This window comes from Camarhynchus parvulus, chromosome 20 (genome assembly GCF_901933205.1).
Source record: "Camarhynchus parvulus chromosome 20, STF_HiC, whole genome shotgun sequence".
In the NCBI taxonomy this organism is placed as follows: Eukaryota; Metazoa; Chordata; class Aves; order Passeriformes; family Thraupidae; genus Camarhynchus; species Camarhynchus parvulus.
The window spans coordinates 9,744,503-9,757,843 of NC_044590.1; positions in this window are offsets into that span (position 1 = coordinate 9,744,503).

Below are 13,341 nucleotides of genomic sequence, written 5' to 3' on the forward strand. Positions count from 1 at the left end.
TTGATTATTACTGGGGACAATTACTCTGAGTGATGTCCCAGGGGAAGAAAATGAACCTCTGGCGAGGGGCACGGTGGTTAAGGAACTGTCACACTGGGTTAAAGGCACAGGAGCTCTCTCACAGAGAAATAAAAGGATATTCTGGCAGTGCTCACTGCACAGACCATCTAACTGGGGACTAAAATATACACCATGCACTCAGCAGCTCAGAAGGGATTTTTCATTTTGATATCACTGCATTAGAGGGCATCTGGAGTCACCCCTGTGTCCGGCCTGCTCTGTGTTCAAATGCACCACTGAGGCCCAGCCACTGGGGCCCCAGGTGCTAAATGCCAAAAATTGAATCAACTTTAGAATTTTTAGCTAAATACACATCTAGGTGATGTCTTCATGGCCTCCAGGTGTCTGACAAGATGGAAAAATACCAGTTCTTAAGCCCTTTTTTCTTTATATGACACAGTGCCTCTTGTTGTACTTTGTATAGAAAAGACAAAGAGGGTTTAAGAGGAGAACATCTTAATATTGATTGAACTCACACTTCTTTAAAAGCAATGATAAAATTCCTTTTGACACGAAGAGAGTAACCTTGTCACAAAAGCAACAAAGCCACATAGTCCGAGTCCTCTGGAGTCTCAGTTCATGATTTAAAAAGTTCATTCGGTTGCTGTTTCTTTCTTTTTTCATTAAAATCCTTGTAGTTAGAGATGTGGTTTGCAGCAGCTGTGTCATTGCTGCACTGTGTTGGCCTCAAGTCTGTGCAGCCAATGTCCCTGGGAGCAGAGAGGAGCACAGGGAGATCTCTGGGTGGGATAAATGCAACATCCCAGTGATGCTCCCCAGCTCCCTGTGAATGTGATGTGCTGTCACCTCCACAGCAGGACTCCCAGGCACAAACTGGGTGGTGCTGCTATACACTTCTCAGAGATTTTATCCTTTTTTTATTTATTTAATTACTGGAAGAAAAAAAATAGTGGGAAGAGAAATGACTCTGAGAGGCAGTGTCCCTTTTCTAGAGCTTGATGGATAGAAAGAGATGCTGCTATTCAGGAAATTGAGATGGGAATAAGGGGAGATTTCCCTTCATCTTTGATCAGCCCATTATAAAACTTGCACTTGCTTAATTCATGCAAGCAAATAGCAGAGATGCAAAATGGAATCAGACAAACCTGCATGTACTGACACGTCTCAGCACTGGTGTGGCTGCTCAGAGAGGGGAGACAGTAAATGGGGATGGGAGTAGAGAGGGACTATTTTATCATAGTCTCTCTCCAGGGTTGAGTATTTGTGCCTGTCCCTGCTCATCTGCCTCTAGCAGAGTCAGTGGACAAGGAGAGAGATCACGAAGATTTACAGCTGCTTGAAGGGGGAAAAGAATCAGGGCAAAGGCAGAGAAGCCCTTGCTGTTCACACACTCCTGGGGACTATTTTTTTCTCTTTGTTTTGATTCTTTACTTAAGAGTTCATCAATGTTTAAATACACAGAGAGCCCTTTCTCATAGGACAACAGCGGCCCTGAAGAAAAGGAGGAAAAAAGCACTTTTATTTCAGATGTTATCTCCAAGCAGTGTATAAGATTTACACCGAGTCACTGGCTGGATTGTTGAAAGTGCTTCATTTAGCTTGTGCTCAAAACCATGTAGGCTTCAGCTCAGCTTTAGCATGCCCTTGTCTTTCAAGGCAAGGACATTCAGCAATGCAGGCCTAAAAACACAAGTAAAAATTAGGTAAAACCTTTGTGATTTGTTCACTTTCTTCCATGAATTTTGGTAGCCACTAAGACCACACATACCCTTCTAATCTTAGGACATCAGGAAAGCTCATTGTTCTCTGAAGAAACAGCAGAGCTTTATGAAGCACTTACTTATCTACTTTTATTTATTTTATTACTTATTCCCAATTATTTTCTTACTTATTCCCAAATAACCCTTCATCTCAGTTAGTTACATTATATTCAGCCTGGTAGCATCAAAATGCCTCACAGTCTTTAAAGTATTTATCCTGACTTCCTTATCATCAATACATTGCTTTTCTCATGCAAATAAAGTGCTTTTCTGCCCTTGATAAGACGAGGGACTTGAGGCCATGATTTAAATATCCACCTGTAGGTGAGTGGCCCAGGTTTACCTACAAGGATGTGAAAATATTGCTTTATTTCATTTCCACCTTGCTGCAAATCTCCACTTGGCAAGTTAGACTGACAAAGCAGGACATTACTACCTCTAATTCCAATTGGAAGCAAATTCCATGTAACCAGCCATTTTTATGTTTCATTTTCATTTTCATCCTTCGTAGGAGGACTTTAGATAACAGGTAAATAAATATCTCTTAATTTCTCCACTAAGAAAACAAGTTAAGCAGCCTCTAATAAAGGTGAAAACGGACTCTAAACATATAAAGGTGAAAAGCCTCTAAACAATAAAGGTGAAAACAGACTCTAAACCTTGTATTTCACCTTGCACCTTGTTAATTTCATTGTGTTTTCCACAAAAGTAGACAGGTATATCTGTATAGTTGTTTTCCTTGTGTGTTTTTTCTTCCTGATTTTATCTTAGGAAAACACCCTAAAACAAATTTTATCATTCTTTATTCAGCATTCAGGAAGAGGCATTTAACTTAACTGGAAAAGGAGCAAATTTAGGATGAAAATGCGGGAAATATGAATCAAAAACACAGGGAGTGGCTGTTTTCTTGGAAAGTTTGTCACAGTTGTTCTGGGTTTCAAACAGAAGCCCAGGAAACAGAGATCCTGCAGAGGTTGCAAAAGGTGTTGGAAGTGCTGTGACATGGCAAAACCCAGGGCAAGGCAGAGACACACTCATGGCACAGCAAAATCTCTTTTAAGCAATAAGCCAGAACAGTAAATTTTCAACATTTCTACTTCTTCCCCCAGGCAAGGGAAACAATCTTCATTATAGTGAAGAGTAAATAGAGGCAATCTCAAGGAGACCTTTTACAGAAGCAGAAGTGTGTAAAGCAGGGCTGGGATTCTGCACTTTTGGGACCGGGGGAAGGCTCGGTTCAGCAAGAGGGAAAGCAGCAATACCTTTATCTGAGCTCTGCTGTTCCTGGGCTGCAGGGGAAGTGTTATTTCTCCTTCACCAAGCGAGTCTGAAATCTTACATAGGGCATCCTCAACTCTGCCCCAGCAGAGAGCAGGTAAAGTGCAAGGCAGATATGGACCTGCTGGAGTGAATCCAGAGGCCATGGAGATGTTCTGAGGCCTGGAGCCCCTCTGCTCTGAGGAAGGGCTGAGGGAAATCTGAAAATCTTTCCACTACCACTGTATTCCCCACATTCTCTTGGACTATATGTAGAAACACAGGCCATTAACGGAGTACCACGTGTCAGAAGAGACCCAGCAGTCTCAGAATTCTAATAAAGGACCTAATGAAGAACAAAGAGATGCTGTAAATGCAGAAATGCCATCCCTGAGTTATGAAGTCCCTGCAGTACAGCCTGCCTGGCTTTCAGCTCCTATGGCCAGCAGCAGAGACACAGCCCAGGCACTCCAGTGTGGGGTTTCCTTACCCTGCTATTTATTGCAGGAGAGCACAGACATGAGGAGACATTCCCACCAGAGACCAGCCTTCCACAGTGCCTGCCTGTGCACATCCAGGAATGATCTGAGCCTCATCCCTGGTATTTTATTTCAAGTGTCTTTTCTGTAGCTCCTTCCTCTGTAGGTTAATGAAGACTTAAGCACTCAGTCTCAGCAGCACTGATGTAAAACGGCTGCTTATTGCCTGTTCCATCTCACTGACTTTTATTGTGATACTTAAACCAAAATGGTGAACTATTACACTTCATAGCCTGAAAATAAAAGCAGAATGTTAAAAAGCAGAGGCTATAACCTCTGATCCAGTCAAAATTGCTCTAAACATCTAAGGCTCATAATCTTAACACAACTCAGCTCCATGGGGACAGGGAGAGGCATGGATTGTCATCCACAGCATAGCAGGGACTGTTTTTTGTAATGCTACAGCTTTTATTCTTGCCATGCTCAAAGATAACAGGAGAAATCCTGATACAGAGTGTGAAACAGCTCAGCTCCACTGACTCCAGTGGAGCTAATCCAGTTTACACCAGTGGGAATTTTGCTAGAAGGCTTGAATAATCTGCAGCAAATAGGAGATAATGGTTCTCCTTTTCTTTGGACCACATTAAGAAGCCACTGAGGTGATGGCAGCCAATTTTCCCTGTTTCCAAAGGCCCACCTCTTCTGCAAATCATGACAAGTACAAACACTGCATTTCCAATTCTGCACTTCACAGGAGCCACTTGGGCCATACAAAATCCATTTTTAGAGCCAGGAGGTCCTGGGGTCAGATCCACAGTGGCTTGGGCACAGGAATCAAATAGGAGAAGGGAGAGGGTTGGCTCTCAGTCACATTTTCAACTTCCTGATCCTGGGGAAAGCCAGAGGCCAGTTGAAACTGGCTCAGCTTTAGAGGAGGGAAGGGGCTGCTTTTTGCTGTAACCTCACTCCTTACACACACACAAGTACATTCTGCTAATTTTGAAATAATATTGTTTTTAAGACCCTACATTAGATATATCCAAGGTGGATTTAAGTTCCATATTCCAACACACTTCCCACCCAGAAAGTGGAAAAGCATTGTTGAACCAGAAACATCCTGGATGGACACTTTTAGTAACACAAATTTACCCAGTGGTTACACATGGAGAGACCCAGCAGGTAAAGGTGACACTACCCAGAATTTCTGTTATTACACAGAGTGAAAATTCAATATGTTTATGTTGCAAATAACAGTTTGAGGGATTCCTGCTTTGGCCCAAAGGATGTAAAATTGGTGTACTCTGAGAAAAGGATCCTGTTCATGTGGAACCTGTAGACACTTCAGAGCTTGTCCCTCTGCTTTTGGTTTCCTCCCTGGTGAATCTGGGCAGGTTGCTGAAAGCCCATACCTTTGAGGGAACTAGAAAAGAGAAAAGGCTCTGAAAACAATCTGCAAAATTAGACATGGCAGGCATTGAGGAGGTCCCTGTTCCCCTAAAACAAATTTACTAAAACAGGGAGGCATTTGGGATTGGAGCAAAGTCCCAAGGACCTCTCCTAGCCCACAGACCCTGGAGTGACAGCAGAGAAGACTGGCTCCCATAGAGAATGTCTTTGCAAGCAGACCCTGGATTAATGGGACACTGGGAATTTATCCAGCACAAAGTAAAATAACAGAGATAAGATTTTTTTTAGTGACTCACTGTTTGGAGAGTCTTTTGGGGTACACAAGTCAAGACACCTCAATCTGTTAAGGAACATAGGAGGGACCTGACTTTCAAATAGAAACAGATTTAAGGATAACAGATTTACATATCAGGTTCTTTAAAAGCTGCCTCAAGGTAGGAAATAAAAATAAAATTGCTCAAAATAGGTACTACCAAGGCAACCTACAGTCTATATCTGCTATTGAAAAATCTTTTTTAAGATCAGCAGAGTCCAAAGCAAGTCACTCCTGTACATAGAAGATCTGAGGAAGTTCTTGCTAGAGGAAGCTGGAGGTGCAGAGGGCTTGAAAGTGGTCAAGGAGGGGTTGGAAAACCTCTTGGACAAAAAAAAAACCCTTGAGGTTTCTTAGAAATACATGCTCAACAATAATAAAAAAAAAGGAAAAAATATAATAAAGAGATGAAATCTTTACTGTAGATAAAGATAACATTTATAGCTAAAGAAGCACCTGAGTCATCAGACCCTGAGAGAGTTCTGTGGGGAAGTACCTCCATATGTCTGATCAGTTCTCCCATGCCCCCTTTAAAGGAGAGGATATGGGACTAAGCAAGCCTTGGTCTTAATCAGTGCAGGTGTTTTCCTATCCTAATGTTCATATGTCTGAACACCTTTATGGAGGTAAGGATTTATAGAGCTCCTGATAACTGTGAAGGTGGCACTGCTGTACCTGGTAATTTCTTTCTAGACGTTGCAATGATCACAGCTTTTTTCTACTTTAAAAACAAGCAAGATTTTAAGGGACTCAGTCCAGCAACTTGGCCCCTCAAATGCAGGGGGAAAAAAAAGAAAAGAAAAAAAAAAGGCTTTGGAAATACCTAAAAATAGATGCCATTAAGAAAATAAAGCAGCTTGATATAACACAGTAGCAGCTTTACCTCTATGAAAGAGTAAAGTCAACAGAGATCTAAGCAATGCATCATAGCTCTGTAGCTCCCATTCCCAGGAACTGATCCCCCCCAAATCTTCACAGCATCCCCAGGGGACAGCAGAGCACTGTTATGTCCTTTTTCAGAACCAGGGGAGCGAAGCACAAGCAGAATAAGCCATTTACCCAAGGTCCCACAGGAAACCTGCAGTGCACTGCAGCATTAAAACTGAGACTCCTTATTCCTGGACAAACACTGGTGCCCTGAGGCCAGCAGGGCTCCCAGCAGCAGAGTCCAGCTCAGCCCTGGCTGAATTGCTTGGCTTGCCCCTCCTTGGAGGCATCCCCGGCTGTGCCGAACGCATCGTGACCTGCTGCCTCTCCAGCCACGGCTCAAAGCCAAGGGAATTCAGTTCCCCTCTTGAAATCCACTCTCTCTCTCATGATAATGAGCACTTTAATCCATCAGGAAAATGTAGAGCTTCTTGGCGCCGCTTTTTATTCCTGATCTGTGTTTTCTCTCTCTCTCTTTTAGGTTAATTTATCTGATTACATGCAATGCACTGCGGCCGTGTTAAGGTACCAGTCGAGTTTCCACTTGGAGGCTTGGAGGAAAGATTACCATTAAAACGTGACTTCCATCCACTCAGCTGAAATTACTATTGATTGCCAAAGAAAAATATTTGTGCTGTGAAGCTGGGAGCTATGATGTTGAACCGTATTAACATAATGTTAGCATAGCTACGGGTGTTTAGTGGCACGCAATCAGATTTGAAATGAACGTTGATTATAGATTGAGATTAATGTTCACATATTCATAGGAACACAATGAAAAGAGCAATTTCCTTTCTACTACAGATCAATGGTTTCCCCATTCAATTATACAGCTGTAATAATTGCATTATGCGGAAATATTTCTTAATGGCTTATTTCATTCTTTCTGTTTGCCTGTGTGTGAGTGTGTGTGTGAGAGACAGACAGAAAGCTCTTGTGGACTCGTACTCATGCATGCATGTGTGAAATCTTTTGTTGGTGGCACTTGCCAAAGCCTGCATCCAATGCAAAATACTTTAATTACTAGTGCAAATGCATAATCTTTGGCTGAGCTAATAATCTCTTGGCGTTTACCCACCATTCTCTTTATTCCCCAACAGAGCCTTCAGATTCCTGTGCTTGTATAAGGTTTAACAGCTGGATCCCCCTGCACAGCAGAAGTGATCTATGTGTGGCTCTGTTGCCCCAAACACCACCATCAGGCCAAACACCACCATCAGAGCCAGAGACACCTTGTTGGGTCCCTGCTGCTGGTTTAGCTCTAATTGAAGCTGGAGTTTTGGGAGCACTGCGGTTTGGGACAGCGGAAACTCCTTGTTTTCTTACTGCTGTCCATCCACTCATAGCAGAAGCAAAAGAGTAGCTAAGCAAAATAATTTCCTATGAGCTTCCAGCTTTGTTCTTATCACTCAAGGATTTGGATTAAGATTAAAAATGAGGCCTTTAATAGTGAAGGCACATCTGCAGAAACAGGAAACAACTACTAGAGATCCTATTTTATCTTACAATCATGGCAAGACAGGATAACTTCTGAAGGGAAATCTGGTAGTGGAAACTAACCTCAAGAGCACCTAAGGGATGAGGGTAGAAGAACCTTCTCTTTCTCTTTTAGTGCAATGCTGCTTGAGGGGGCTCTTTTCTCATTTTCATCAGAAATAAAAGTTCCCATTTATTCTCTCTCTTGGATGAGGCATATTAGCTCAGCTGTTCTCTCCTTCTAGGAAAGAACCACCTTTACTTTCCTAGTTTGGTGAGTCAGCAGCGTGGAGAAGAAGAACACATCTTACAAGAGAACAGATGAACCTTCCTGGAGGGGCTCATGTGGTGGTGTGAAAGAAGAAGTTTTGCACAGGAAAAAGCCACATCCCTCAGAGAAAGTCAGATGTAAGAAAAGAAAAGAATAATATCAGGAGCTGATGGAGCAGCTTACAGTACATTGGCTCAGATTTAGGGCATGTCCTGTTGTTGAACCTTTTGGCTTCAAATGAGTTGAAAACATCCCTGCAGAGATGTTTTGCTGGACAGCAGTACTGCCTGCAAGGCATGTGCACAATCACATTCTCCAAGCCACCTCTCAAGAGAAGCCTGCAACATTTCCAAGCTCAGTATCAGACACATCACCACATTGCTGGCAATGGTCAAAACTAACAGGACAATAAAAAATTCCCAAGGCACAGATGAGCAGTGCATTTCAGAGGTTGTTCAACTTGGAGGCTGAGGGTGTTCTGGTTGTACACCACTTCTGCTGACTCTGCTCTTGGCATTACCAGGAGTTTTGAGAAGTTGTACCAGTTGTCATGTGAGAGCTGCACCATGTATTTAAACTGTCTTGACTTCCCCAGGAGAGTTCAGTCTTTCCTCTATGAAAAAAAGTCTCCAACAACACAGTACAAAGCTATTCCTCAGAATGGTATGGCTTATTATATTTGCCTTACTTACATTACAAAGTCATTGAGATAAAGAGTTAATTTTTGCAGGATTATTTTTTCCTTCTTATTTTCTCCCCAGAGCACCCAGAAAAAAAGGCATCCACATTTTGGTGTATCCTACATTTCACTCCACATTGTAGGAGAGCAACACAAACTGTGGGCAGGATTCAAAGACAGATGTCAAACCAGTTTTAGCTGCTTTTGAAGAAAACTCCTCCTCAATTTGATATGTGGAAGGAATTACTAGGCAGGGCTTACAAGAACTGCAGAGTCACTATTCCCCTTGTGATGCTGAGTCATCAGAGGGTAACAGAGAGCGAGAATGAGGCAACATGAGCCACTCATTCAGCGTTTAACTGCCTCCCTTTTTCCCCCTTTTTTCAAAGTTTCACATCTCTGTTCGCTTGCCTCAGTTATTCAGAAGTCACGTGGAGGGACAGGTATGTTCCAGCTCTCACGTGTGTTTTTGCTTCCCAGACAGCAGAGTTTCCAAAACCATGGTGCATTTGAAGCATCTTGCCTGGAAAAGAAATAGATGGAAGTAATCATTGCTTTTATTAAACTAAGTATGTGGGCTTTTGGGAAGTGGGACAAGAGGAGTTAAAAGAATGGAGAATGTGGAGAAAACAAAATAAGTTTGATAAATCCCAGTGAAGAGAACACAGAATTCAAAGGCTATAGTGTTTAAGATTTTGAAATCTTAGCAGTTTCCAGTGAGTATTTCTGAGACTTGTAGGGGAACTTTGTTTTCAGAAAAGAGATTTTAGCTTTCCAACTTTTAATTTAACAGAATAGCAAATTGTTAAGTCTGTTCTGAAGGACTGGGTTATTTTTTTTTTGTGCTTCAGTCTCTCCTGGCTGAAACTCACTTGAAAAACAGCAAATACTTATGTTTTTCTGCTACTGTGGTGCACCATGAGTGTTCAAGGCAGATATTCTTCAGCATTCCTTAAGAAGAAAATAATCATGTAAATTATTAGATCACAAAGGCAGCAAAAACTGAAAAGAGCCTAATATGTCTTTACAAATAAATTGCTGAAGGGAATCACAATACAGACAATTAACAGAGGAGAGGAAAGTTGAGTATTTAAAAATTTAAAGATCTGTCCCAGTCTTTCCTTGGAGGGTCCCTGGATGTCTTTAGAAACCTGCAGAGGGTTTCATCTCACCTGACTCCAGAGATCTCCAGTGTGGGCAGTGGTGTGATCCAGTCATCCATGATTCATTCATGGCTGAGTCAATGGAGAGAAGTAGGGATTTGTAAATCATGATTAATGACCAATTTTTGTCAAGCACATCAAGACAAATGTATTGTTCCTCAGAACTGTTAACTGTTCACCATAGTCTGTAGGAGAACTTACACAGCTGACTCATATGGAGGTGTTTAGACATTTCTACTTTATGTATATCTGCAGTGAAAGTTTGGAAAAAGTGAATACCAGCTTTTCCTAAATAACACAAAAATAGAAAAGTCTGGGTATTTGTATCAGCACCGGTGACAGGAGCATTTTTTTTCTCATTAAAAAATACCTGAATGTTTAAAATTATAACAACAGTTAGTAGCTAATTAGCATATCTTTCTTCTCTTCCGCAAAAAATAAGGAAGCAGAATCTGCTAGAGGCTTGTTCAAACACAGGATAATCTGAAATCAGGTCTTACAAGGTGGGAAACATAAAGAAATGCTTTCTTCACCAGCTTATTTTCTACAGATTTTCTGAGCAGCCTGTAATTCAGCCTAACACTTTACCTTGTAAATGTAGAAGCACATGGCATGACCTTCTACTCCTAATGGCCTTCAAGAAGCTGAAGTTGGATTATTTGGGGTCATGGGTAGCAACTAAGAAGTCATAGGTCAAATTCAAAACCATATTACATCATTAGAAAAAATAACCTTTCCAATAACTTCTGGCATGACCTCTAGCTCTGGTGAGTCTGTGAGGGACTCTTGTCCTCCATTCACACATTCATGTATTCAAAATCTCCTCCTCAAATATGAAGAAAAAGTTCTTTCACCTTAACTGCTATGGTAGAATGAGAATGCTTCTTTTTTTTTCCTTTCCTTAAGATAATTGTGTTTTTAGAAAGACTATTTATATTAAATACTCTGCCAGGAGAGCTGATTTTAATCATATGCATGAGTTCCACCAGTGCTGCTCCACAGAGTCCAGCAGAAATATCATACGAGATCAAATAAGTAGATTTTCCCCTTTTGGGGACAGATACACTTTTAAAAGAGGCATTGATATCCAATAGGTGCCTTAATTTATGACATGTTTAATTTTGTGCATGACTACTGCAGATGCCTTTGTAGAGGAGTGAAAATCCATGTTTTAATATTCTGTACTCACAGGCTTTGTTCATTGTTAGATTCTGGCTTGTGCAGGCCCACAAGTGTTCATGACTGCTCAGAGCAGCATCACCACAGTGAAAATTAATATTCAGTTAGCAGTGAGGGAGGCAGAAGGGCCAAAAGGTCTGGAGATACACTGGAACCCAATTTGTGTCTATCCCTTTACTTAGCATGAAGCACATTTCTCAGCAAACTAGACCTGCCTTCCCTGGGACAACATCCTCAAACAAACAATGGTGCAGTTTCTCTCTGCCCAGTGGATCAGTCCTTCCAGGAAATAACATGATTTTGTTGTTCTCTACAGCACCACAAGCAGAGCTTGGCCTATGCCAACTGCATTTATATTTACAAAAGCAACAAAAAGAATGGGCAAAATGAAAGTGGAAGGAGCTTGAACAAAAGTACTTAAAAAATAAGTCTTTATATTGTCTAACAGTGTTACAGAGGCAAATATAGTTTGTCGTGTCTCTGAAACTCCAATATATTTCCAGAGCAGTAATATGTGATATCAGATATTAATATTTTAATAGTAGTTCAAAGAACAACTAAAAATCTACCAGGGTTCATAGATGTTACCTGTCAGAAAAGAACTCATTTTACAACTTGAGATTCTCCTAGCTGAAGCTGGGAAGCTGATGGGAGAATTGTAATTCTCAGTTGTGTGTACTACTTTGCATGACTTTAGGAGACCACCAAGGAAAACTTGTGAATCAGTGTCTTGTGAAAGTTGAATTATTTTCAAAAGGATTGTAAACACGACATGTTTGAGGAAGTGAATCTCTATTAGCGTCAAAGGCAAAGAATTTTTTTGTTTGAGAGGGAGAAATATGTAATTGTCTAATTTTTGGGTTTTTTGAGGTACATCTAAAAATGGTGCTAGGAGTTGCATCTGCTGAGGAGGCTTGACATCCAAGGGAATTTGTCTTCTGTGCTCCTGGCTTGAGCTGAATTCCATCTTTCAGACTCATTGCTAAAGCATGTTGAAACATTTGTCTCTCCCATGGGTTAACAGGAGTCTATAAATTTGAGAACTTGGTGTATGTCACACTGGTTTCATTCCTGAACCCCTGTTAACTAGAATGCCTTGTGTAGGGACATCATAAGGTGTTTATTTCTGGATATACTGAGAAAATATATCTATGTTTTTCTCTTTAAGGTATTTTAACTTTCCATTTTGCGGTCTTTAGCCTTCAAATGACATGCTAGAAGGAAAACTGACTGTTTGGAAAGCTGCAGCCCTGTTTGTAAGGAGGTGTGTGCTGTAGCACGTTCTGCTAACATGGCTCACAGCTCTGCTCTTCCTCCTTTGCACTGACACCCTCCGTCCCTTGGTCTGGGCATTCAAAGCCTCAGTGTCAGCTGTTTTTGTGTTATGCTGATAAAACAAATCCACAGCTTTCTTGTACCCACAATAGGAAAAAAGGCAGGTTCCTTTTCCGGGCACGTTTTTCCACCAAGCTCTGCTAGTTTCCCTCTCAGTGGAAGAACACAATCAGGAACTCCCTGGTGTTGTCCTGACTGAAGGGGACCCACCTTTGCCTGTGCCTCAGAGCTGGGAAAGGACGTGGGAAGCACAGTTGGACAAGTCTGTGGCACTGCCACAGTGCTTAGGGGTATGTGCACATGGTTTTGGGAGGTGCGTGATTTGGAAAAGCCACGCTGGACAGTGTTTTGCAGGAAATCCCAAGCCTACACCCAGATGAAGACAGACTATGGCTTTTTACTGCCATCTTCGCATTCCAAGAATGAGGAACAGGGCCCTACTGGGAAAGAGGATGAAAAATACAAGTAAGAGGCTTCACATGAGGCTGAAACTTTCATCATCACTGGTTAGCATTACGAAAAAGCAGCCCTTGTGCTGGGTAATACCTTGTAACTGGAAGGGCTTAGATGTCACGCCACATTGAAATACGCAAACACTTTTCACCTCAGCTCAGTAAATTCTTGGCATCAATCACAACTGCCTCCTTCTTCACCTGAAGTGGTTTACACAAAACTGCCCATAATTCACTCTTTCTGAGGTTCACCGGCTCAATGAACCAAATCAAACCATCCCTGCAGGTTGCAGCAGGCTTGGCTTGCTGCTCCTCTCCTCCCCCTCACCACGGGCAGCAGGAGGGGAGAAGAACAGAACTTGCAGTGCACCCCATCTGTGTGAACTGGCCTCACTCTCCATTTTGAATTTGAAATTCCAGATTCACCCTCTCTGCCCAGCAGCATCCCCCCTGGCTGGGTGAAAACCATGCCAGATGCTGCTTTGTTTCTTTTTAGCAATATTGCTGCTGCTCTCCATTTGCAGATGTTGGGGTCAGAATTGCCAGCATTAAACTTCTTTCAACATTTTATTTTCCCCCCATACAGTCCCTCCTATCTCCCCCATCCAGTATGCAGTTACCC